The following is a 25126-nucleotide window of genomic DNA, read 5'->3' as shown; positions in this document are numbered from 1 at the left end:
ATGGATAACTGTGTCTTACACATGCTGTCCACATGTACCGAGACCACAATATTGCAATTCTCTAAACATGGCTACATTATTCCAACAGATAATATAGTGCTCTCTATGTGCAGAAAAGCTGAAACCGCCAATCTGAATAACTTGAATCTCAATTATTTAGATATTAATTTTTTTATTCGCAAAATTGAAAAAGAAAGCAACCGACCTGACCTCCCTTTGCAGATCGCTGTCAAGTTGAATAAAATTGTTCTACTTAGCAAAGGACTTGGAGTATTCACCAGTTTCATTAGGCTTATTACTGAGTCCACTGGTGTAAGAAGATTGAATAAAATTACACGGGTGGAGTGATCAAAATAATGCGATTTATGCAAAAGAGAAATCTCTATTAATGCTGTAATGTAAATAATCTGGCAAACAGATGTGTGAAAGCGGAGGGGAAAATAATCAACGATTCCTTCTCCGGGAAGTCACACAATGAGGAAACGTCCACTGGGGATGCAGACAGACAATTATGGAACCTCGGTATCCATTAATTAATCTGCTCTCGGGTTTCAGTTCTCGTTTCCCCCACGCCTCCTTCTCATGCCTCCTTCCGTCATTGACATTTATTTGTTTTCCTCCTTGGGAGTCAAATCCGAGGTACTCATAAACTAATTTCATTCCTTAACTTAAGAACTAGGCTGAAATGTGCATTGAAGCAACCCCTTGCTTGCCATTCCCAACAGTCTGAATATTTCCTGTTATAATTGTGTTTTGACTTTGTAACTCTGAACAGAATTTTTACCCCTTAGTGCTGCAACTCGCTCAAGTTTTTGACAAAAATTGGATAAATGCTCAGCTCTTTGTTCCTCTGAAAGGAATGAAGTGTGTAGATTATTCTATTCTCTTCCCAGTCGCTGACTGACTTTCTTTTTTTTTGGGTTTGAAACAGAACTTCTGTTCCTAGTGTTGAGATGCCCCTGTGAGAATCTGGACATTGACATTGTGTGGTCTGCTTGGCTTAATGGTAGCATTCTCACCTCCGAGTCAGAAGGTCGAGGGGACTTGGAATTTCATAGTCTAAGATGACACTCCAAAGCAGCACAATGGTTGTGTTGCATTGTCGGAGGTGGCGTCCTTCGCATAAGATGTTAAACCAAGGTGTTGTTTGCCTGTTCAGTTGTACGTTAAAGATACCACGGCCCTATTCAAAAAGTGAAGGGAGTTTCTCCCAGTGTTCTGGCAAACTAATTAAATATAATTAGTCGCTCACTCCATGGCTGTTGAGCGACATTGCTGTGTGCAAACTGGTTGCCGAGTTTGCCCACAAAATACAGTCAATCCACTTTACAGTGTATCCTGTGAAGCACTTTTGAGACATCTATGTGATAAGGCGCAATATCAAATGCAAATATTATTTTTATTCCAGGCAGGGCGAAATCTTGGGCAAGTTTCCTTACTCCACACGCCTAATAATAATCCCTCCAAAAAAAACAAAAACAATAATAAATTGGTCATTTTCAATCCACGACTGTTTGTGGGACATTGCTGTGCGCAATTGGCTGCCGCGTTCGCCACAAATATACAGTCAATTCACTTTACAGTGTGTTCTGTGAAGCGCTTTGGGACGTCCTCCCGACGTGAAAAGCGCTATATCAAATGTGAGGATTATTATTATTCAAAGGCTATTTACCTGCCCATGCTGGGCTGTCTGATTTACAATATGGTTTCGGAACAAGCTGGTGTCCTGCTCCACTTCTGATGTCGTCGTAAGTTCAAAGATCAGGCTGCGGTTCAGTAATTTTGTTTTTATTCAAACAGGGTGACCCATGGAAACCAGATTATTTTAATGAACAAATTGGATTAGGCAGTAAAACGGTTTCAAAATGACTAATTCCGTACTATTGATGCCTTTGCGCAAATGGACAGAATGTGATTTGAGTCACACTGGCACAGTCAATTAAAACCCATGAGATGTTTCCTGTCCCTGCAATAGCTTCTGTTACCAGCCCAGGAATTTACTCTATCAGAGGAACTGGGTTAAATCAGAGGTTAGTGTAAACCCATTTAATTCAGCCCAATTTGATTCAGGTTACATACAACTTCTCAATGTGAATGAGATTTTGAGCCTGTGATACACAAATTACTGTATTGGGATACAAATGGGTTAGAAATCGCACCTGGGTCTAGATTTGTTCTTAATATTAATGTTTTGGAGTGTGTGGGATTTGGCGAATTGTTGAATTTGCTTTTAACATTCAAGTTGTTTTTCTGAAAAAAAATTGTAAAATAAACTTATAGGAAACTGTAAAATAAAAGACTGTATTTAGGAATCTGACAAATTCTGGACTCCGTGAATTGCTTCATTAATAGGGTAAATCTAAACTGAGGTGGAATTTTCCTTAATAACAATAATAATCCTTGCATTTGGTATAGTGCCTTATCACGTCATTGAGATCTCTCAAAGCACTTTACAGTATATGCTGTAAAGTGAATTGACTGTATATATTGTTGGTGAAATGCAGCAGCCAATTACGCACAGCAGTGTTCCACAAATTGAGTGACCAGATTATTATTAATTGTTTTTCTTCTCTAAGCTATTATTTAACAGATTGACTGGTGGATGTTTGTGTTTTGTTCTCTCTCTAGGTTATTCATTTCTAATTATTCTTAACCCAAGAGATGGTTTAATTGTCTGAGAACTAAAAACGGACTGTGAAACCTTATTTCCAGCAACTGCATTGCTTTGATGTCTTAATAAACTCTTGTGAGAATTCTAATCCAGAGCGATTTGCAAAGAATTAAATACTGTACGGATTCTTTGTTTGATGCGGTAATGAAGTGGCTTGTGGAATCGTGCAAAAAAAATATTTTTCTCCAGAAGGTGCCTGATGAGTTGTGATGCAGACCAGGGAAAATCCGGGATCGATCCATGTTAATCTCAGTGGGCAGTACAGTTGGGTTCCTGCTTTTGATCATTGTCTGAATTATCCCTGGTGGTGAGTCCATGTATGAGATGAGGAGAGAATCGGGCTCTGATGTGATGTTCCAATAGCCGATTAGGATCCTCCAGAATAGTCATTGGGATGAGGTGCTACATAGCTGTCCCCAATTATGGTTACCCTCCCCCTGAGAATGTGTCAGCTTGGCTCAGTGATAGCACTCTCACCTCTGAGTCAGAGGTTGTGAGTTTGAATCCCACGTCGGGACCTGAACTCACAGTCCACGCTGACACTCCAATGCAGTGCCGTGGCTGTGTTGCATTATCGGAGGGCTGTCTTTCGGATGAGACATTAAACCAAGGTCCCTCCTGCCTGTTCAGGTGGACATTAAAGATCCCATGGCACTATTCAAAAAGAAAAGGGAGTTTTCCCAGTGTCCTGGCCAAGAATCTCTCCTAATAAAATTGGTCATTCATTTCAAGGCGGTTTGTGGAACATTGATTACTGTGTGCAACTCTTCTGCCGCATTTGCTTATGAATATACATTCGCTCCATTTCACAGTAAATCCTATAAAGTGCTTTGAAACATCCTTCCGACTTGATAGATCGCTCCACCAAATGCAAGGTTTATTATAATTGTGCTACAACAGTCTCCCCTTCAGAAGAAGGGAGAACAGAGGTAGGGGAAGAGAAGCAGACCATTGTCTGTTATGATACCTTATTTTGGGGAGCTTTCTGTGCTTAAAGCTCTCAAGTTTTAATATTTATGCTAATGACATAGTGAAGAACATTTTCACTCTTGGAATATAGTCTTGTCTATCTATGTCTCAGGAGTATGGTCTGTGTGCAATTGGCTGCCGGGTTTTGCCTACAAAATACACAGTCAATCCACTTTACAATACCTTTTGTGAAGTGTTTTGAGATGTCTCATTTGATGTGATTTGGTGCTATATCAAAAGCAAGTATTATAATTAGGATTATGATAGTGCTATCAGCGCCTTGGGACGTCCTCCCGACGTGAAAGGCGCTCTATAAATGAAATCTTGTTGTTGTTGCTATAGTATCTTTCTGTCCCTGTCTCTCACTTCAAAGCTACAGCAATTATATTGAAGACAGCAGTTATATTGAAAAATGCAACCCACCCTTTTTGCCTCTAAAATATCCATGTTTCAGCAGTGTATCTGAGCACAGAGAAGCCAATTTGTCAAATGCCACCAGGCTGCATTGTCCAACACTAATGGCCATTTCTGTGCAAATAATTTCTTGGTCATTAACAATAAATCAATCTGCACAATTTTGGACCATTTTCAATTTTCAATGCAAAGTTTTGTTCTTTTTTAAGGAGAAATCCAAAGACCCATTATTTCTGGATTAGAATCCTTTTGTGCTGCCAAACTGCATATTGTCCTCAGCTAATGTAGATAATTTACACTGGAGTTAAATTACCTAGCCGAAACCCCCAGTAAGCTTAAGGAGCTCAAAAGACTCCAGCTCTAATCCATCAAAGCCCTAAAATTTCCAACTTCATTTTGCTCATTGTGCTAATTCCCTATGTAATGCTGATGTTGCCACAGCCATTTGTTGTGCAAACCTTTTTTTTGAGATCAGAGGTTTCCACTTGTGGGGCTGATAATGACTTTGGCCACCAACCGGCTTGACTGGTCACCCCACCCTCCGAGTATAAAGAGGATGAGTCATTGCTCTCACCAACAAGCCTAGGGAAATCAAAAGCTAAATGTAAACTAATGTGGAATCCAAACAATCCAGCCTGTCTTTCATCTCCCAGCACTCTAATCATCTGCTCCTAATGAAGGCTTCTCTTTTGCTAACCTTTGCCATGGAGATTCTGCTTATTGTCCCTTACTGTACCATTCTATTGGCTCTGAAGGGGTCACTTTACACATGAAAGCTGCAACTTACACTGCACGGTAACATATGGCACATTTGTGATCCTGTCCCAGCAAGCGCCCAGCAGACAGTGATGCATAATCTGTCGAGGTCAAAAGGTCTTTTTTTTAAAAAAAGAGGCATTACAATAAGCAAGAATCTGAAAGGTGAAATGATGGTCAGTTTTGATTTTGTGGGCTTTGTTTTTCTTTCTGCAAAAGCTGCATCAAGCGTTAGCTAACTATCAGATCCTCTCTGATCAATGTCTACATTCATAGGTCTTAATGTAATCCATTCATCTGCCCTCCATTCTCCTTCAAGTCTAGCTAGACAGGCAAACTGGAATTAATATATATAATAACCCTTGCATTTGATCCAGCGCATTTCAGGTTGGGAATGTCTCCGCACTTCACAGGATGAACTGTGTAGTGTACTGTGTATTTTATAGGTGAATGTGGCAGCCAATTTCAACACAGCAATGTCTCACTAAACCGCTATAAAGTAAATTGATTAATTTTATCTGGGGGGTTGCTGGCCTGGCAGCCAGGAGAAACTCCCTTCTTTCATTGAGAAGTGCTTTAACTTCCACTTGAACAGGCAGACAGGTTAATTATACTGTCCTAGTATCAATATGTGATAGTATTAGGTGGTTGATATTTATTGCTGCAGTTGATTCAGACTCTGGTATGAAATTGAGCTTTTAACTATTTATGGATTATAGATTATAGATTATCTCCCATTCATATTTCTCAAGACTAGAAGGAGTAAGTATGGGGGTGAAAAAAATCTTTAATTGCCTGCAGTCTTCAAATAGGGATACGTGAACAATTAAATAACCAAATTACCTTAGCAGAGAAGATGCATTGCAGTGCTGAGGGAATGCTGCATTGTCAGAGGTGCCGTCTTTCAGATAAGATAATAATTAATGCTTGCATTTGATTTAGTGCCCTATCGCGCCTTCGAGACACCTCAAAGCGCTTCACAGAATATACTGTAAAGTGAATTGACTGTACATATTTTGTGGGTGAATTGCCGAGCTTTCTGTCTCCCTGCTTAGATGTACATTAAAAGAACACATTAAGCTATTTGAAAGGAGTTTCACCCAGTGTCTTGGCCTGCTATCCTTGCATTTGATTTTGATCCATCAGTCATTCACTTCACAGCTGTTTATGGGACGTTTCTGTGTGCAAACTGGCATCTACATTTGCCTGTGCGAAATTGCTAAACTTTATAGCAATAATCTGTAGAATTCTTTGAGACATTTATTTCATCGTTATAGGCACTAAATAGAATGCATGGATGATTATTATTCTTTCCAAAATGTTACGTGGGAGGGTGGGGAGAGAATTCATAACATGGAAGTCAATGGGCATTGAACACAGCACATTATGGTCATAAGAGGTTGAATCCCACTCCTTTCTCCCCACTCCCACCACTCACTCCTCCCTCCTCCTTCAGCCATTTGCTTCGAATGGGAGCTGTATATCCATTGCAGGCTGTGTCTGACCATCAGCTTTAAAACATCAATGCGATAAATGGGAATGTGTGAGAAACACTACTGGGAATTCTAAGCTCGCTTTTTTTTTTGCTTCATTCCCTCTGGTGTCGGCATCCTTATAGATTTTTTTTTCCCCTCCACAGCCTTCAAAAGAAGTAGTGTAGTGCTATCAGCATAATACAGTAAAGATGTTGAACATATGTCTTCCACATGTGATCAGAATGTTTCCCAGTGTGTGAAAACAAAATACTGTACTTACACATCAGGCTGTATCTGTTAACTTATTCATTATTAGTAATAGTTTTCTTAAGCTTCCCAGTAAAATCCTGCGAAGCACTTTGAGATTCAATAAGACACGATATCAAATGCAACGATTTTTGTTCTGCGTTCTGAAGAACTTGGAAAATGATACACAATTGTCAGGCATTTTGGCTTTCTCTTTGTAGCTTTGCCATATACATTGTTCTGTTGTGTCTAGTCCTTTCCTAAAATGTCCAACAGTGTAACATGCACATAATAACTTATTATTATTATAGTCATTTGTTAAAAAGTTTCAAAGTTCAAAACATTGTTGATTTTTGGTAACAGTTGACTTGTTCATTTCACCCAACAATTTACGTTTTGCCCTCAAAATATACAGTCAATTCACTTTACAGTATATTCTGTGAAGCACTTTGCGATGCCTCAAAGACTTAATAAGGCACTGTATCAAATGCAAGGATTATTATGTGTAATTTCTTACTTGTATTGGGCTTTCTTGCTCGGTTCATTCATGTCCAACACATAATTTTACATGATTTGATATACCAATTTTGGGTCTCAAGATTGTCAGTATGATAAAAATGGATCTTTATATACTGTAACTTGGGATGTGTAATAAGAATGTAAAGTTTATTGCCTCTAACAATGTTAAATACTCAAAGCACATCATATCTGAGATTTTTCATGAAATAATTAAGTTTGTGGTTTATTTTCTGAAATGAAGTTAAACCAGGATTACATTCAGATGTTTCTGAATTAGATGCCACAGTTAATCTCGATCCTCTATCAGATTTGTTACCTTTCTTTTGCTCGAAAGCTGCCTTACCATTTGTTTTTGTAACTCCATCCAACTGCCAGTTAAAACAGTTCCATGAATGTGACGAGGCACATTGGATAGACTAGCCTACTGACATTTGCAAGGTAATGTATGTTAGTTCTTAAATGCCCGATGTTTATGGTTCTAACTAAAAGCAGTTCCTACTTAAAGTGCCTTTACTGCCCCCAAGACTGAAATATGGGGGGGGGGGGGTGCCAGACCCTGAGACTACACCTTACAAAGACTTTCCTACTCAAATTACATTTCTAAGGGGAGAAATGTATCACCTGAAAATGTGTCCAAAACTAAACACGTGGTCGGGTAAACAAACAGCACGATTGGGGAAACTTATTTAGATGTGGAAGAAATGAAAGCAAAGTGTCAGAGGGGAATATAGTTGAACAGTGAACTAAGGTGCTGAATTTCCCAGCAACTGAAGCTGAGCGCAACTAGAAATGCAAGATGAAATTAATATCTTTAATAACCCTTGCACTTGATATTGCACATTTCAGGTCTGAGGTCATTTCAAACGGCTTTGTTTTATTTACTGTAAAGTGTAATGACTGTATTTTGTTGGCAAACAATTTCCTCACAGCAAACAATCATGGATTGAATGACAAGATATTTATCTGGGGGATTGTTGACCAGGACACCGAGAGAAACTCCTTTCTCTTTTTGAATAATGCCGTGAGATCTTTAATATCCATCTGAACAGGCAGATAGGACCTTGGTTTAACGTCCCAATCGAAGGATGGCACCTCCAACCATTCAACACACCCACAGCATTGCATCGGTGGGTCAGCTTAGATTATGTGATTCCAAGTCTCAATGTGGGACTTGAATCTACAATCTTCTGACTTTGAGGCGAGAGTGCGCCCACTGAGCCAAGTTGACACACATCTGGGAAGGTAGAATCAAGCGAAGAAAAACTAGACATTGAATCCCATCCACTTGGATAGGGTTTTCAGTTTTTTCGGATTTCCACACCTCTTGATTCCATTCAAAAGATTCCTCTGCAAATCCCTGGATAACTTGTCCCACTGGCATCAAAACGGCAGGAATTATTTATAAGCCGTTTCATATCCTCAAATTGGCCGTTCATTTAGATTCTGCCTTAATCAACAACCATGGTGTAAAATTGGGCTGTAAGCTTTAATGTTATTCTGCAAACAGCTGTTCCGGCTTCATTTCAAATTCACGCAGCCCTCCACTGCTAATCCTTTTAATTCGCTCTCGGCTCCAGTCTCATTCTGTTGCTAAGACCTTGAATGCCAGATCTTCCTTCCTCCCTAAATGCCCCACTCTCTGGAGATCAAGAAACAGTTTTTGCTTATTCCCAGATCGGTAACAAGGTGCCAAATGAATTCTAGACCATATCGGGGAGGAAGGAAGGTATTTTTTTCTCTATAGCTGCTGGCCTCCTCCTCATGCATCTTATTAATTAGCTGAAAGACAGCTGCTTCCATTCCGTCCATGTGATGGGAATGTGTCTCTTCCTACTACTGTTGACCACCAAAGGTTCCATAAACATCAATGAGTTGTGGGGGGGTTGGGTCTTATTACAGGAATTATCAAAACAAGCTTCGAACTTCCAGTTCGAAGCTTATTTATATTAGCTGTAGCAACCCATGTCTCCATTTAGGCAGGATTACCATGGGGGGTGAATTGCTTTTGGCAATCACCTCTTCTTCCTGCTACGCAGCTTAAAGCAGTTCAATTACTTACCGTTTCCACCCACCAGTTGAGTGTTAACGTCTTCAATGTTTATCCAAATCTAAACTGGAATGTTGCATCTCCCATGACTGCCATGACTTGCTTGCCACATTGTACATTTGTTTTGCACATTATAATAATCGCCCACAAATAGTCATTCCACTTTACAATATATTCTCTGAATCGCTTTGAGACATCTGAACGGCTTGATAAGGCGCTATATCAAATGCAAGGATTATTATTGTTATAATATTCCTTGCATGTCATAGAATCAGATCATCAAAGTCTCAAAGCTTCACGGGACTTAAAGTGTAGTGACTGGACTGTGTGAATTGTATAGGCAAATATGGCAGTCAATTCGTGCACAGCGATGTCCCATAACCAGCCATGAAATGAATGACCACTTTTATGGGGGTTGGGAGGGGGGATAGGGGCAGAAGAGGATTGTTGGCCAGGACACGAGGAGAAACTCACTTCTTTCCAGCGTTGGCAGAAAGAAAGAGACCTATAAATGGACACTGGTGGAAAGATTTTGCACTAAGACATTTTGATGAATTTGAGGGCTGAACAGAGCATGCTTGCTTGAATGGATGCTGCCTTTGTGGAAAGAGAGAGTGAACTCTTCACAGGGGGAAATTGGATGTTGAAAGGTTCCATGATGGGTGGCTTTAAGAACAACATTCTCTATCTGCAGAAACTGGTGTTTTTTGTGAGTTTACTTCACTGTGTTATGTAAATGCTGAGTACTGTTTACATTGGGAAACAGCTGATACAGGCTTAAACTATGAAGTGCAAATTGGATGCATCAACGAATCAAGAAAGATTGGTCAGGTTGGAGCTTTTCTCTTTAGAATTGAGACAGTTTAAGAGGGGAGCTGATAGAGGCGTTCACTTTGAAAGGATTCGATAAGATGGACGTTGATGGGCTTTTTCCGCTTGGTGAGTCAAAAACATGGAAATCATAAATATATGATAGCCAGTAGCAGATTAAATAGTGAGTTCTTCACTCAGAGGGTGGTGCGAATGTGGAACTCTCTGGCGGAAGTTATGGTTGAAGCACAACACATCAATTTAAGAGAGAACTTGATGCCTGCATGATGGAGAACGGAACAGAGTTCCAAGTCCCTACTTGTAGCTTGAACCCACAGCCTTCTGACTCGGAGGCAAGGGTGTTGTCAATTGAGTCAGACTGAAGCCTAAGTGCAGTCGACAATAAATGCCGGCAGAGCCCATGTGTTAGACTGGTTCGGTTGGTAGCACTTTCGCTCCTGAGTTGGAAGGTTGTTGGTTCAAATCCCATATCTGAACCTGGAAATCATTACAGGTCAAGTGCTCTCTGGGATGCTACCCGGGCACTATATAAATTCAAGTTGTTGTTGCTGTCCAGGGTGTCGCTCCGCTGCAGAGCTGGGGGTATGCTGCAATGTCGGAGGTGCCATCCTTCGGAGGAGATGTTAAACCATGATCCCAGCTGGCTGTCCAGGTGAACGTTAAAGATCCTGTGGCACTATTCGAAAAGAAATCTGAGTTTCTCCCAGTGCCCTGACCAACAATCTCCCAAAATAAAATGGATCATTCCTCTCAAGTCTGTTTGTGGGACGTCGCTGTGCACGAATTGGTGGCCATGTTCGCCCACAAAATACACAGTCACTCCACATTACCGTGTATCCTGTGAAGCTCTTTGAGATGCCTCGATGACTTAATAAGGCACTGTATCAAATTCAAGGATTATTATTTTCCTGTGTGGGAGAATGAGGGTGGGAAATAAGAGTCTTGTTTGTTTGCAATTTTCCTGACTTGGAGGCTGCCTAGAATCTAACACTGATGTATTTTGTGCGATGACCTGGTGGTGTTCAGCTTCAGCTCCATGGATGAGAACCTTAAGCCCGTCCATCTGTCATGTACATAAAGGGTTCTTTCAGCCCTTACAAACCAATTACTCACCTGACTGGATTTGGATCATATGTGAGAAAGTCGGTTTAATCGTGTAACGTAATCCGATTCATATGAATTTAATTTAGGATTGCGTTCACTTCTAAATCAATTTAAGCCAACTTCCATACACACTGGAACTGAGACAAATCCTTTTGCCAGTTGTCCAGAACTATTAAAAAAAAACGAGTTGCGAATTCTTAAAGGTGGAAGTACGGCGGATTTTTTAAAAAGTGTACCGTATATACAGTAATAGAAACAGATGTCACGCTTTCGTCAAACCTTACAACAAAAATTACTTTAGTAGTGTGCTTTTCAAGTTGGAAGGACGTCCCAAGGTGCTGGAAAGTCTGAGGTTCTATCACAGTCTATGCTATTGTAGCCTGGGCTGAAGTAGAGGTCACCACAACTTAAGACCATTCCTCCTACCAAAGGCTTCGTCTACAGTGCAGTTTACCATTGCTAACACTGACCATGCAGTGCCCAGTAAGAGGCAGTGACCTGGCTGACCTTGTGTAAACACTCAGCATGGTTTCCCCAATAAGTCACTGTTAAAGTATCCAAGGAACACATCAACAAATTAGTGAATTATCCACTCCATAACCTCCTGAATTTTCTTTTAAAAGCACATGGCCAACATTGCGACCTAGTTAGCAGATGCTTTGACATTGATGCCAAATGTACATGCTTCTCAAAGCACCATGTAAATCCCATAAAAGATGTACCATAGCTTCCCATGGAATGCTTCCTTCTCTGTTACTGAAATCTTAAACTCTGCCTAATGTTTACGTTTATTGCAAGAGAGTCTATTAGAGCTGGTATTTACAGAAGGCTCCAAGAGAGAGAAAAAAGTTCTTTTACACAGAGGGTGGTTAAAATGTGGAATGCTTTGCCTTGACTGACTTGTACCCAAGAATTTAAAACCGAATTGGATTTACATGTGAAGGGGACGAGGAAACCGGGGATTGGGATTAGCGATAATGGCTCCAGTGAAGTATCAAGAACAGAGAAATGGATTAGAGTCGATAGCTCCAATAGGGGAGCAGGTACCAACACATCCATGATTTGGGGGAAAGAGAACATGGATGCGATTAGAGTTGATAGCTCCAGCGCAGATATGATTTGGGGGAAAGAACAGGGGATGGGATTAAAAATGATGGTTCCAGTGGGCAAATGAAGACCAACGCAGAAATGATGGGCTAAATGACTTTTTTCTTCTGTGCTGTAAATTCTATGCTAAACATGTGAGGCACTTACTTCTTGTAAATGTAACCTTCTTCGAAACCTGGCAAAGCTGAACGTGAATCAAAAAGTGGTCGATTTGAGTATGCGGCTAACCTTGGAATGATTAAGTAGAACAAAGCGGGAGATTACCATCTGCGATTGTTCCTAGAGTGAAGAAATGATTCTCAGTACTGGGAGTGGTAGACAAGCGTTAGTTAGAGCTCCCGAGAGGAGGAGGCTCTTTATATCCACGCCTGCTCTCTGTAGATAGTGCTGCGTTTTACAAGCCAGCTGCACTTGATGAATACGCTTCCACAAGAAGCAAAGCAGCTTTGTGTGTGTGTATGCGTGTGCGGAATGAAGGTGCTGTTCATTCAGATTTGGGAATTGCATGTGTAAATTGTTCTGCGAATCCAGGATGGCAACAACAACAACTTGTATTTATACAGCGTTCTTCACGAGGGACAGCATCTTGGAGAGCTTAACAGTGGTGGAGTCTGAGCTGGGGGGAGGGAGGAGGTTACCGTAAGAGGAAGGGCACTGATCTTTTCAAAGAAGTTTCACTATTGCGTGTTCTTTGGGTTGTTTTGTTGTGTAATAGAATGTGGTATGTGGTCCAGATTATTTAATTTGGGGATCGACTTCTTACATTGGCTGCTCAGCATCTGGAACATGGATGACTCCAACTGGAGGCAATTGATTTAAGTCTAATTCGAGTAAATAACATGAGACCAAAATAACTCTACATTGTATTTAACACTTTGGATACCAGTGGCAGAATTCTCTTTTTTTCTTTCCCCTTTCCTACCTTCCATAACTGTTTTGAAATGTAAATTTTATGTAGTGCCTTCCCATTTGGGAAGATGCCTCTTTTAGCCCTTCACAACATATGCTATGAAGTGTAGTGACTGTATTTTGCAGGCTAAAGCGGCAGTCAATTTGTTCACAGCAATATCCAAGACGTGCTGTTTTGCTCCTAGTTAAACCACACAAACAGCCGTGAAATGAATGATCAATTTTTTAATATATATTTTTAATTGGGGGATTGTTAGTCGGGCCACCGGGAGATACTCCGTCAATGGATGGAATATAATCCCTTTAATGCTCTAGTTCAATTCTCTCTATAACGCTGCTAACACTTTAAATACTTTGGCTTTAAATAGTCATAGCTGTTCAGCATTTGAAGTGTACTCAATGCTGACCTGGCTGATCAGGGAACCATACAAAACATTGAGCTGAGGCCTGGGAGGAAGCAGGGGGTGGGGAAGACAGACTGATGTACAGATGCTTTGTTGGAAGCCATACTTTAGGGTAAACCTCTTAAGCTCTCTTAAGCCCACACATAATACTGCTCTACCCCTGGGCTAGACTTCAGGCTTTCAAACCAAGCATGTGTTGTGTAGATTACAAGTATATTTTAACACTGTTTGGGCACCGTGTTTGAGATTAATGTTAATTTTGGGGATTGATTATTTTTTAATACTGAGGCAAGCAGAATCATTTTTTTCTCTTGCTCTTACACACATACGCACGTGCGCGTGCAAATAGAGTGCAAAACTGATTGATTAAATTGTTTAATTTAAAAACCGATTTAAGTTTAATTCTATGTATTTGGAGCATTAACCCGCCCCCATCTCCCTTCCATTCCTCCTCCCCACCACATACTCTTGTGTAAATGATGGTGGCTGTTAAAAGCATAGTTTCTGGCATTTTGATATTAACCAGTTTCCAATTTTCACCATCTCACAGTACCTTTGGCCAGGCTAAAAGCTCAGTTGAATACTTGGGCAGAATAATAACCAGGAAGACCCAAGCTGTTTCCAAAGAGGACATTTAGCAGTACTAATGATACACACACACACACAAAAAGGGGTCTGAAGGGAGTTAATTAACCATTCACATCAACGAACATTGACAGTGTTGATTTACTTGTGTTTCAGGGGACTGTTCGCTCTTAGTACTGCAGGTCACTTATAACATTTCTGGCACCGAACACTGTATTTATTAAGTATAAATAGCGAAATAAAAGAAGAATGTTCTGAATGTACAAAACCTCCTCTTGTTATAATACACAAAAGGGTCTGTTCTCCCCTCGGCCCCAGCAAAGCTCTTATTTTTTTTGTTTTGCCATTCGACCTGATGACCTCACGGCTTGTATCCTCCCTGAGACCCAGAGGTCCTCCTGAGGTGGTAGGTCGAGTGCCGATATAGCAGAGGCTGGAGTTGCACCTGGTAATTTCATTCCGGCAACGATTGCTGTACATGGGTGTTTATTCCAGATGTGGAGGACAGAAAGAGTAGGGGAGGGAGCCTTTGAGCAGCAGACTCTTGTTGGGTTTTTCTGGAGCGTAGAGTGCAACAGCAGGGGAATTTCCATACCCACAGTACAATTAACTACTGGAGCGGGTTACCACAAAGTTTGGTTTGAGGCCACGTCGCTGGATTCATTTGAGAAGGGGTTTGATGATGTAATGGAAGGATGAGATCATATGGGCCAAGGGGCCTTCTTCACCTAAACCTCTCTTGCATCTGGTTGGGAAAGTGCGAGAAAGCACAGAAATTGGAACCTTATCCATTTGAGCCATCTATGGCTGATCCCTTTGCCTTCTGTCCACAGTGAAACTGGCAGTTCACACGGTTTTGTTTTGTTCAATGTCATTGATTCTCCCACTGTTTTTTTAATAAAAAAAATCCCTTCTTTGCTCAGAGTGGTACAGTAAAACTCGCATAAGTGGTTGTAACTCGTATAATCGCCTAGGTCGTACATCCACCTGAGTCCCATTAAGTTTCCTATCAAAATCACTTTGATTTCTTTGCACTAATCATTTTAATCATCTCCTAACTTGTAACGATGTATTTTCAACAGAAAATCCAAATTTTCTTTACAAATTGGGGGAAAGTTAGGAATTACTCTTTCTGAATCTTGTGGAGTTTCGACCCCACAGATTACAGAAGTTTTATACACAACATCTTGCATTTATATAGCGTCCTTCAAGCGTGGGAGCATCTCAGCACTTAAATAAAAATCCTTGCATTTGATACAGTGCCTTATCATGTCTTTGAGATGCCTCAAAACGCTTGACAGAATATACCGTAAAGTGAATTGACTATATATTTTGTGGGTGAAACGCCGCAGCCAATTGTGCACAGCAGTGTCCCACAAACTACCGTGGATTGAATGACCACATTTCATTTAAGGGATTATTATCCACGGAGAGCAATGCACCAATCGACTAACCACCGAGTTCTTATTTACTGCTGGGTAAACAGAGGTGTGTGGGGTAAGGAAACTCGCCTAAGGTTTCGCTCTGCCTGAGAATCCAATCTGGATCCTCTTGCTTGTGAGGCAAGTGCGCTCTAACCATTATGTTGCAGGACTCTACAAGAGCTAGAGCTCCAAGTGCTTTTTGTAATCCCCATTATATGTATGCATGCCTGCCCAGATCAGTGATGGACCAAAGTACTACAGAACATAGGAAGGTAACAGCATGGCTGACTCTCTAGGCTTCATTTGGATCTATATTTAGACCTTTCTGTTCACTCACACCACAGTTTCTGTGATTCCATTACTTTAGGGAATATGGAGAAACCTAAAGCAGTAATAACCTTAGGAACACTGCTATCATCTGGGTTTGAGATGGAGAAACTATTTCCCCAATTCCCAGTTGCCTCTTACTTTGTTTTCTCGTCTCCGAAGGCCTTTGGTCTCTTTTTTCGTTTTGAAGGAAGCTTTCCTCCATAGATATCCTCCAGTACATTGCCCCAGTGGCCAATGTTTGTGTCTGAGAGTGGTTGGGGTTATTATGACTACATAGAGGGGTGGTGGGGAAACATGCTACATGCTCCTCTTTGTCATTCTTCCCCTCCCACCTCACACACTGCACACTTAACACCTGCATTGAATTGCGGGAAACATAGTCTTGAATAAGCATCTGCAACTCCCCCTTCCTCCCTATTGCAGCGACACTGAGGCCAATCATCTAACTTGGCCCAGAGCAGAGACTGAAATCTGCAATTTTCCTCTCTATAACGTCTGGTGCTCACTTGCACTGCGTGCCTGTCACCGCCACCACATTGAGAGAAGTTTTGGATGTGGGGGAAAATTATTCACTTTGTGCCATTTCTTGTTAGTGTTTTTTTTCTCTCTTCTGTAACATAGCTCTCTAATAGAGGCTCCGAAATAATAATACTGTGCTCCTGAGTGCCTGTGCTTCCAGATGAATCCTCTTGTAACTTTGATCAGAAGTTCTGGTGTAAATGTAAGGACTAAAGCTCTGGTATAACAGACCATTCATTTCTCTGCAATTCAATTCACATCCTCCATAAAGTGGTGTCTGAGTACATTTTCACATCAAGTTGGCTCCAGGTTAATGCCTTTCTTGCTGACCTGAATCTAACCAAATCCTTCCTTTCCCCGTTCCCTTCCCAGACTGGTGGAGTGGCAATTTTGCAGCGTTGATGTGAGCACAGTGAGAAAAAGCAAGAAAATATTAATTAATAATAACTAGCGAGACCATTAGCTGGTTAGGGGAGTGGAGGAAAGAAGATGATCTGTCTACTGTCAGCATTTTGTATTTTCATGACTGTGTTGGTGTAACCTCATCAGCCGGGCATCCCTACATTTGTAAGCTGAGATCGAAATATTTGCAATGCGATGTGAGTATATAATGGGATGCAAATGTTACCAGGAGAGGAGTGGGCAGGGGAAAGGGGAGTAGGTAGGAGATGGCTGAAGTCAGTCAGAGAGGTCTTAAGAGATTATTTAAATTAAAAAAAAATTGCATTTCATATGCAATGTTGTTGAGACGTCTCAAAGCAATTCACAGGATATATTGGTGTGACTGTTTTGTGAGTGAAATAAAATGTTTTACACCTTGATTTCAGAAAGAGAGTTGTCCACACTTTGAAGTCTACACACGTCAATTATATATACACAAAGAGGACAGATTCCAAATCTAAGTTTGCTCAATGAGGCGGAAGTTCCCCATTCCTCAAAGAGCCCATTTTTTGCCTCAGGAATAATTTGCACATGTGACACTTCATAACCTTTGCAGGAGCAGAGATTTCCCCGGTCACGCCTGGATGGCGGAATGATCAGTCAGAAGGCATCTGGGATTAGATGGCCACAGCCAGGCTATTAATCCTGCCATTATCAGAGCTGGTCTTGTTTACATGCTCCCTGCCAACTGAGTGGTAAGGTAGCTGAGAGTGGCTAAGGGACGGACAGAGCTGTAAGCCTCCCTGAGGGGAGCCAGGAAGAGCCACTCATTCCTCAAAGAGCTCTGGTTCTTCACTAGAATAACTTCCACATATGGCATTTCTTAACCTTCTTAACCTTGGACAACCAGTTGAATTCCTTCATTCCACCAACCTTCCCTCCCCAATGTTCCATCGCTACAGAAGTGAATAAGTCAGACTGTCGAGGTTTTCCTAGCTGAGCTAGCCTTTCCTGTCGAGGTTTCCTAGCTCATCTGACGCTTTCTTCATGTGTAAGGTGGTGGCCAACCTTTATGGTTGGCTAACAAAATAAATTTCCATGATTGAATATTTCCTGAATTATTCTGGGGGAGGGGTCACTTCCGGCACGTGGGCCACAGGTTAGCCACTACTGATGTAAGGTCAACTATGAAAGGCTTTTTCACAAGAGGTTCATATCAAGAAGATCCTTCAACCCATTTTTATCTCATTATACCAGTTCCACCACCCTCCCTTCGCAGCGCCAAACTCTTTCTTAAATGGATGACAGACACGTTGATATTTAATGGGATTTTATTTGAATGCATTGAGAAGTACTTATAAATGAACATAAGAAGACATTTTAAATGCATGTAAAATTACAAACGGCACGATAAAAGCGGATTTAAAAAAAAGCTGATTTTATTATCAATATTCTTTTTAGGCAATATCATCATATGCATTACATTTCCAAAACAATATCCACATCCAGGGTCCCTCGACTTCAGGGCCCAAGCCATGGTTTAGTTGGCGTGTTGGTTAATCCAACCCTGCTGTGGATGCAAATGCCTTATTTTTATTTCCGGCAGTTTCAAGGCCCCTGATAACCTGAACAAGACGGCACAGGTTTAGGGGTGCAAAGGGTAATTTTAGGGCAGAAAGACACCAGGAAACATTTCTTTCCGCACAAGGTAATAAATGACTGGGGCAGCTCTGAGGTGAGGTGATTTCCTCTGAACATTTCTGAAAGGTGAAGAGGCCGTGCTTCCTGGGCAGGATTAATGATCAAGGCAATGCTCGTTCTGACCCCCCCCCCCCCCCCCACACACACACAAAGCTTTTCTGCAGATCACAAGATTGGCCTAGGATGAAGTAAGAGCTTCGGCCCATTTGATCTTGTGCTGTCCAAAATAGCCCTTCTACTATCTTCCAATCACAGGATCAAGCTGCTTTTTTAAAAAAAATGAGTCCAGTCAACCCGGTGTAATTCTAAGGACATGCTTTGCTTTTGATTAAGCTCCTACACTCATGGCATCATAATAATAGTAATAAATTTGCTCACTCAATCCAATGTTTATGGGGCACTGCTATGCGCAATTGGCTGCTGCATTTTGCCCATAACCTGTACAGTCAATTCACTTTACAATATATTCTGTGAAGCGCTTTGGGACGTCTCGAAGACTTGATAAGGCGCTCCATCAAATGCAAGGATTATTATTATAAATAAAATTGCGGATATCTACAATTTTCCTCTTTCGCTCTCTCTGGGGTTTGTTTATAGACTGTTCAAACTCAGAAAACACGAGATACTGTTTGCATTTGCCTTGAGGGGAGGAGGCTGGAGCAGGGATTTGTTTTATGGAAATCTAGTGACTTCTTTCTCCTTTAATAAAACCTACTCGTCTCTCTTGTGCTTTGTTGTGCGACTCGAGCAAAATCCCTGGAACGTCTTTCAGAGCGGAGGGAGGCCCCGCTCAGCCCATAGCTTCTGCACATCTGGCCCAATCGCATCCCTCTGCTCTTTCATCGTACCCTTTAATATTAACTTTTCTTCCAGTCTTTATTCCTCAATTCCCCCTTTTAAATGCTGCCAGCGACACCCATTTGTGGTGAGACGTTCTACATCCTAACAAGTCTGTGGGTGGGATGTGTTTTAAAAGAAAAGCTTCCAGCTTCTCCCACCTCCCTGATCCTGTGGAAGTATTCGAAAAGAGAAGGGGCTTTCTCCCAGTGTCCTGGCTGACAGTCGCCCCAAAATGAAAATTTGCTTGTCCACTTTGTTGGTCATTTCTGTGCACAAATTGCCCATTCCTAGAGACCATCCACCTTGTCCCCTCCCTCCCCACCTTTAAAGCCCGCTTGAAGACTTTTCTTTTCGACCTTGCCTTGTGGTAGTTTGTGGGACGTTATGTATAAATCGGTTGCTGAGTTCGTCTGCACAATGATGATGATGATAATAGTAATAATAATCCGTGCATTTGATATAGCGCCTTATCACGTCATTGGGATGTCTCAAAGCTCATAGAATACACTGTAAAATGAATTGACTCGAATTGTGGGCAAAAGTCAGCAGCCAATTGCGCTTTGAGACATCCTCTGGCGTGAAAAGCGTTGCATCATTTTTTTTCTCTAACCTAGTGATTATCCTCTTATGACTGATTCTCCAAACAGTAAAAATAATCTCTCTCAATTGACCTTTGCAAAAGCATTCAGAATCCTGACGAACCCTGTGTTTTGCAGCCCGTTGTGCAGTGCTGGCTCAACCTCACCATCCTCCCTGCTTGTTTTCTTTATTCATCCTTCCAAAGGCAGGTAATGAAGGGAAGGCAGACTTAATGGCTCCAGCCTGCGAAAAAAAAACCTTCAGCTTCTAGCATCCAAATCTCATAAATGCAAAGCTGTCAGCAGGAGAGTTGAGGAGCTGCAATCCACAAACAGCTGATGTAGATCTTTTTTTCCTTTTTAAGCTGCTTTCCTTCATATAAAAAATGTGGTTTCTTTTCGAGATGAAAGACTCGGTTATTTCCCCTTTCTGTCGGCCTTACTGGGCTGCGTTTCAAAAGTATAATATATCCTCGCGTTCCTGTTCCAAACTAATCCCTGCTGTTCCGTGAGGACTTTTGTATCAAATATTTTTTTCAAAAAAAGGATTTTATTGCTTTCATTTAATGTGTGTCGGTTTGGATCAGCTGGTGGAACTTGCCTGAGTCAGAAAGTTGTGGGTTCAAGCCCCAAGTCAGGACTTGGAACCCATATAGTCTATGCGGACATCGCAATACAGTGCTGGAGGTGTGCTGCATTGTCAGAGGTGCTGTGCTTTTGATGAGATGTTAAACTGAGGTCTCGCCTGACTGTTCAGGTGGACGTTAAAGATCCCATGGCACTATTCAAAAAGAGAAGGGCAGTTTCTCCCAGTGTCCTGGCCATCAGTCACCCAAAATAAAATGGTCACTCATTCCATGGCTTTTGTGGGACATTTCTGTACAAAAATTGGCTGCTGCATTTGTTCACAAAATGCACATAGTCACACCACTCCAGTGAAGTGATTTGAGACATCTCAACGACGTGATAAGGCACTATATCAAATGCAGGGGATATTTATCACATGGAGTGAATGGTAAATTGCTGAGCAACACAATGCTGCTGTTTCCACAGTATGTATTTCATGCATCTCTGTTGTTAAGAGTTAATGCAGTGTTTAAGGATATGAAAGGATTTCATAAGGTGGATGTTGATGGGCTGATTCCACTTGAGTCCAAAACAAAAAGACATGAACATAAGATAGCCAGTGGTAGATCTCATAGGGAGTTTAGGAGGAACTGAGAATGTGGGGTGATGGTGGGATGATGAGAATGTGGAATTCATTCACAGAAGCTGTGGTTGAAGGAAAAGGTAACAATGTATTTAAGAGGAAACTGCATACATGATGGGGAAGGGAATAGTAGGGTATAGTACTTGTCTACACCTTCAGATTGGCTGATCAGTTGTGTAATACCATTGATTAGTAACCTATAANTTTTTTCTGTGTGGTTTCTGCTGATTATTTTGAAATAACAACAATGTTACATTTGTATTGCGCCTTTCATGTTGGGAAGACGTCCCAAGATGCTAGACAATCAGTGTTTCGGACCCGAGCTGGAAGTCGGCATCGGGGAGTGTGGAGGGCAGGGGGGGAGGGTTAGGGTTAGGGTTGACTGAAGGCACGGTAGAAGAGGAGGGTCTTGAGACGGATCTTGAAGGAGGCAAGGGAGGGGGCAAGACGGAAGGACTGCAGGATGGAGTTCCAGAGAGTGGGGGCAAAGTGGCAGAAGGCCCACCACTTTCCTCTTTCCCTTTGGGGCTTTGAGATTGAATTGGCTTTGCCTTGTGGCGTTCGAAAGCATCTTTCTCATTAGGTTTCCAGAGCCCACTGTAAAAGATAGCTTATCATGAACTTCTCCTCTTCTCTTCCAACCTTTCCCCACCCCACACACTCTCTCCGCCTTCCTGGGGGAATGTTCTGCACAAAATCTCTCTGAACTCCAAAGGCAATCAAGCAAAAAATAAATGTGGAATATTTAAATCCACCCCCATTACACAAATAGAAAATATCCTCTAGCCTTGGCAGCACAGAAATCACTGTGTCCCATTGAGTGTTTGCTCACTTCAGACTGTGCCTCTCCTTGTATCCATTTGCCAATGGTGTTCTTAAATGCATACTTGAGACAGGATTTGTATTGTAAACTGAGTAAGAATGGAGAGCATTGCCTGGTATGCGATTATCCAAACATCTTGTTTGCAAGATGCTGGAGTCTCACTGCTGTTAATATATCCGCTACGTAAATATCCAACTGATTATCAATTGGATAATGAAAATCCTTGCATCTGATATAGCACCTTATATCATTGAGAGGTCTCAAAGTGCTTCATTGGATTTACTGTAAAATGGAGTGATGGAGTGTCTTTTGAAGGCAACGCAGGAGCTAATTTTATTTTAGGGATTACTGGCCAGGATGCCAGGAAAAATTCCCTTCATGAAAATGACTGACTTGTTCCTCTTGATCACTGTATTGTGGTTTATGGAAATTCCAAAGTAGTTTTCTCCCTTCTTTAATGAGATCTAGTTCCTTGGGGGTCGGGTAGGGTGAGAGAACACAGATGTTCATACAATCAGAGCCACAGCTTGTTAGTGTAAGCATCAAAAGTGTGTTCCTTGTCAGGTTGTGTTTGTACTCCTTGAAATTCTGATCTGTGTGTTAAGAGGAGGAGAGGCTGAGTGAAGGTTTGACAGACAAACCCATCACCATGATTAAAAGTATCCAAACCAAACTAAGCATTCCACCTACACATGGCATTTTCCATTTTATAACAACAACTTGCATTCATATAGCAACTCTCGCACAAGGCAACGTCTCTGAACTTTTGACAGTGATGGAGCCTAACACCTAGTTAGGAGGTGGAGAGTAACCATAAGCACAGTTGAAGAGGAAGGTCTTCAGGCCTGACCTGAAGATGGGGAAGGGGGCAAGGCAGAGGGATTAAGGGAGAGTATTGGGTAATTTAGAATGCAACTCGCACTCTCTCCCAGGAGAGACACCCTACTTACCTAATTCCAGAGAGTGTTGGGTGCAGGTTGGCAAAAGCCAATTGGGGCTAAGGGACCCCAGAGTGTCCGTTGGGGGCACTGCTGAAGTTTAACCAGCAAAAACCTCATAGCTTTCTATTGGGAGAACTGTCTGGCAAGTTTCCCATTGATTGTATAGCTTGGATAAGGCTTTGGATTGCTGGGTTAACAACAGTGGAAGTGGGAAGAATTCTTGATCCCAATGGAAAACAAAGTGAACATCAACAAGTGCTTTGGGTTTTTTTTGAAAAAAATCTCCATGTTGCTAATGTTTTAAAACTATTTATGGATACTATGACTTTTGTGTTTGTTCATATAAATCAGATTTAGAGAAATTTGATCAGGATTGGACACGAGTAGAAAATGTAATTTGTTTGAAATTTGGTCTTCACACACCCCTTCTCTACCCATCTGGTTGTGTTACAGAGAGACTGATGGCATCGCTTTGTGCCTTTGTCAAGAGTTCACCGTGTGCCTTTTGTTGGTCTACAAAAATACAGTCATGACAGTGAATCCTGTGAAATCTTTGATGTAGCGACATGAAAGTTGCTACATCAAATGTAAGTGTTTTATTATTATATGTAGAGTGACTTCTTTGACGGTCCATGTTATCACTTGTATGTCTGGGTGAGGAACCATAAGAACATAACAATTGTTAGATGAAAGAAGACCAAGGTTCAATCAGTTCGCCTTCCACCATCCTGGCAGTCGCATGCACATGTCGTGTCCCAAACTATACTGTATCCTGAGATATTATTTCCTAACAGAAATCTATCTAATTTATTCTTGAAAGAATCAACACTTTCTGCTTCCACCGTCTCCCTAAGGAGCCTGTTCCATATGCTTACTACTCGCTCACTGAAGTAGTGTTTCCACAGATTTATTTAGAATTTATCCCTTTTCAACCGCAGGCTGTGTCCTCTGGTTCTACTGTTTAGTGGCGTAGAACGACCTTGTAGGAAATCGCACCAGAGTTTATTTCTCCACAGTATTTGATTTTAAAACTTAACGCACCTAACACAGTGTGCACAAACGCTGGAGGGAGAGTAAAACCAATTTTCAGTCTGAAATGAGCTCTTGTGGTATCGAGGAAATCAGTGCCTAATTCACATCTCAGAGATATGAGCTCTATGCTTGATTGGTTTGGAGATATTGGGGGAGAAACCTGAATTTCACGCATGGTATTTCGATTTCGAAAGCCTGTTTGCACATGACAGCTCCTGCTCGCTGTCACTGGCTTTAAACTGGTTAACTTGTCTGAGTTGGTCATAATCTTGTTTTCGGATCTGAAGGTTGTGGGCTTAGTCCCCATGTTGGGACTTGAGCCATTAGTCTAGGCTGATAGTCCAACACAGTAATAGGGGATTGCTCAGTTGCCAGATGTGTTGTTCTTCAGCTTGAGATGTAAAAACCGAGGTCTTTGACTGGATGTTGAAGATCCTGTAGCGATTCGAAAAGAGAAGCGAGCTTCTCTTGATGTCCTGATCAGCAATACTTCATATATTTGTTGGCGATCCTTACAATGGTGTTTGTGGATTCAGATTAACTTCGGGCAAACTTGTGACTGCCACAAATTCACTGCTCAAATGTCTGAGTGCGTATCTGAGCAGATTGCAATGCAGCATTTTTCCCCTTTAGCAGAGCCTGAGATCGAAACGTATTGAACTGAATTGACCGATAGCCCAAAGTCAAATACCCTAAGGCAAGTGAAACCTCAGGCAAGTTTCCTCACTCCACACGCCTCTGTTTACCTAGCAGTAAGTAGGAACTCAGTTGTTAGTTGATTGCCAGGGGTATTAATCTCTTCGTAAAAAACAATGTGGTCACTCAATCGCAGTTGTTTGTGGGGCACTGCTGTGCACAATTGTCTACTGATTTAGCCCACAAAATATACAGTCAATTCACTTTACAGTGTATTCTGTGAAGCGCTTTGAGACGTCTCAATGACTTAATAAGGCGCTATATCAAATGCAAGGATTATCATTATCTACCTGCCTGTGAGCCAGCAATCGCTTGTGCTTGCGAGTGGAATGTCTGAGCACATTCTTCTGCAGAGCCGAGCCCCGGCCAGGGAGACAGCAGGAGGGGCCCTGGCCATTTGTTCCTCAGAGGTCAAATTGATCATTTGGTGAGCGCTCTGCCTTATCGCTTATCTAGAGCAATGGTGGTTTTGCTGCAACCTGCAGCAATTCCCATGGACGTGCTAAACACTCTTTCAAATGCTGCTGCTGTTCCATCGTACTGGAGCCTGGACTGCGCGGAGCCAGCGTGCTGCCGAGGAACGATTGGGACCCTGGCCAGAGTTAGAGATGGGG

The sequence above is a fragment of the Callorhinchus milii genome, unplaced genomic scaffold, assembly GCF_018977255.1.
Source record: "Callorhinchus milii isolate IMCB2004 unplaced genomic scaffold, IMCB_Cmil_1.0 Scaffold9, whole genome shotgun sequence".
NCBI lineage: Eukaryota > Metazoa > Chordata > Chondrichthyes > Chimaeriformes > Callorhinchidae > Callorhinchus > Callorhinchus milii.
The sequence above is the reverse complement of the archived record's forward strand: the minus strand, read 5'-3'. Positions refer to the sequence as shown.